This window comes from Lactuca serriola, chromosome 3 (assembly GCF_051521515.1).
Source record: "Lactuca serriola cultivar US96UC23 chromosome 3, Lser_US96UC23_V15, whole genome shotgun sequence".
Taxonomy (NCBI): domain Eukaryota; kingdom Viridiplantae; phylum Streptophyta; class Magnoliopsida; order Asterales; family Asteraceae; genus Lactuca; species Lactuca serriola.
This window is the reverse complement of record NC_136410.1, coordinates 87,090,193-87,093,509: the sequence shown is the minus strand read 5'-3', so window position 1 is coordinate 87,093,509 and position 3,317 is coordinate 87,090,193.

Genomic DNA, 3,317 nt, shown 5'->3' with positions numbered 1-3,317 from the left:
TGTACCATATACATGGACCATAAGAGCCTAAAATACCTGATGGATCAGCCCAACCTGAATATGAGACATACGAGATGGTTGGATGTAGTGAAGGACTACGACTATGAGATCTTATATCCCTCTGGCAAGGCTAATGTGGTAGCCGAGGCCTTGAGTCGTAGATTCGAGAGCGCTTTGATCCATGATGTGTGTATGAGAATGACGGTGATGACTCCAGTCTTAGATACCATCCGAGAGGCTCAGGTGGAGGCTGGTGAGACCGGATAACCACAAGAGAGAGCATGTGATTGGGCAGGTTTCCGAGTTTGTGACAGACAGTCGTGGGCTTATGACCTTCCATGGGCGGATTTGGGTGTCCTACACAGGTGGAGATCGTCATGTATTATTGGAGGAGGCTCATATATCGAGATTCTCGATCCACCCAGGGGCCACTAAGATGTATTTGGACCTGAAGAGAGATTATTGGTGGCCCTGTATGAATATGTATGTGGCATGGGTAGTTGAGAGGTGCTTGACCTGTCCTCGGGTTAAGGCGTAGCACCAGCGTCCATATGGTCCGTTACAACCTTTAGAGATTCCCCAATGGAATTGGGAACAAATTTCTATGGATTTTATCACCAAGTTACCGAGGACTACGCGTGGAGTTGACACGATATGAGTGATTGTAGACCGGCTGGCGAAGAGTGCTCACTTCCTCGCTATCAGTGAGATCTCTTCTGCAGAGAAACTGGCCGAGGTTTATGTGAGAGAGGTGGTAGCTCGGCATGGAGTGCCCGCCTCGATAGTGTCAGATCGGTACGTGAGTTTTACTTCCAGGTTCTGGAAGAAATTTCATGAGGAGTTGGGTACCCGGTTACATTTCAGTATCGCTTACCAATCGCAGATAGACAGATAGAGCGAGCGGACGATTTAGATGCTTGAGGACATGCTGCATGCATGTGTTATGGACTTCGGAGGAATTTGGGACACTTATTTGCCCTTAGCTGAGTTTTATTACAACAACAACCATCATTTGAGTATTGGTATGCCTCCATTTGAGCTTCTTTATGGGAGGAGGTGTCGCACTCCCATTTGTTGGGGAGAGGTAGGGCAGCGAGTGATGGGTGGCATTGAGATAGTGCTGAAGACGACTGAGCAGATTCAGCAAGTCAGACAGAGGTTACTGACGGCCCAGAGTCGCTAGAAGAGTTATGTAGATAGGCGACGATCCGAGTTGGAGTTCCAGGCCAGAGATTTTGTACTCCTGAAGGTATCCCCTTGGAAAGGGGTGATTCGATTTAGGAAACTGTGCAAGTTGGGGCATCGGTACATCGGTCCTTTCAGAGTGACCACCAAAGTGACCGGTTGGAGCTACCTGTAGAGTTGAGCCAGATTCATAACACCTTCCACGTGTCCTAATTGAGGAAGTGTGTAGCCGATGAGACGGCAGCGGTACCCCTAGAGGACATTCAGGTGGATACGAGCCTGAATTACATTGAGAGGCCGATCGTGATTTTGGACCAAAAGGTGAAGGTTATGAGGAACAAAGAGGTGCCCCTAGTTTAGGTCTAGTAGCAACATCAGAAAGGGTCCGACTCGACTTGGGAGCCGGAGTCAGAGATGTGAGAGCAATATCCCGAGTTATTTTCGGAGCATGACTTCGAGGGCGAAGTCTGATTCTAGTGGGGGAGAATTGTAACATCCCGAGTCTAGGTATACCTCGTAGCCCTTTGTCTTTTGAGTACTTATCCATTTTAGTCCCTTTTTGAAAAAAGGTGGTGAATGAGTACACGGGGCGTACGCGACTGTACGCTCAGCGTACTCATATGCGTGCATTTGACGTAGAAGCCACCTAGTACGTTGGGCGTACTAGGCCCATAGTGAAAACCCTAATTTAGGGTGAGACCCCTATTTAAAGGATATGATGGCCTCATTCATGGCCATAATTCTCAAACAACAACCCTCCTACACCTTAGTTTTCGTTCTTAGAGTTTGTGAGTGCATTTGAGAGCCTTGAGAGTATTCTTGTGTTTCTTTGGAGTGAAGAAGTAGCCTTGAAAAAGAAGGAGTGGGATTCTAGGCTTTGGATTTGAGCTTATCTGAGTGTGGAGCTTTATTTTGAGGTATAAAGCTCAAAGCTTTATCACTCTTTTGATTTGTGCATCATAGTAGAGTATTTTAGGGTTTTGTCCCAAAAGTTGGAGACTTTATGAGATATTGAGCTCCAGAGACTATGATAAACCCCCTTTGAGTGTATTTAGTGGTATAATGTCATAAAAATCCAATCTTGGACGTTAAAAACCAGCCATGCATGAGATATGGGCTTTTTGAGGTAAGAGAGTGAGTGTTTTGTGTGTTTGTGACCGTTCCAGCCATGTAAAGGCTTAAAGTCACTGACTTTATGGACTAAGAGCTATTAGGGACTCATGATCTTTGATACGAGCCAAGGTATTAACTGATTAAGACCAACTAAGTAAGAAGAGTGAGACTAGGATGTATGTTGGGCGTAATACCAGTACGCGCATTGTAGGGGTCGAGCATCCCCGATGCATGCATGACAACAGAGTACGCCCAACGTAGAGAGCTGGTACGCGTAGCGTACTCTCTGTCGTTGACTTTTGGTTGGCTTTTAGGGTTTGGTCAATTTGTTGACTATTAAGGCCATTGAGAGGTAAAATGGTCTTTTACCCTTCTGTGAGTTTGTAGAAGGGTTAGTTTAGCTTATTGAAAGCCGTAATTAATTAGGGATAATTATCGTATGTGTTAGGAGGAGGCTAGACCGATGATTTGAGTTTGAGATTAGCCGATTTCTTACGAGGTGAGTCTTCTCACTATACTTACCATGAGTGGTATCTTTGTGTGACCGAGATGTCTTATGTGCTTATATGTGTATTGTGATATTCTGCATTTTGTCTTTGTAATTTATGCTGAGTATTATTATTATGAGCTTACTGAGTTAGGACCGGAGACTCCACCCGAGTTGTAGGACCGGAGGGTCTCCACTGGAACGCATTGACCAGAGGGTTGTATTGAGTTAGCCTCGAGTTGCTAATGCGATGTGTGTGGTATTTTGGGGAACTCACTAAGCTTCGTGCTTACTGTGTTATGTATTATGTGTTTCAGGTACTTCTCAGGATCACGGGCAGACATCGGCTTAATTGTACACACACCCGCATTGGAGACATGTTTTCGGAGGATCCTAGATTTGTGATAAACAATTTTTGAAATATATGTTGAAATTTGATACTTGAGATTTTTGAGAAAATGTGACATGTGTTTGAAAATGAAAAAAATTGTTTGAAAATTTACATTGTTACATAATATATCAATAAATCACT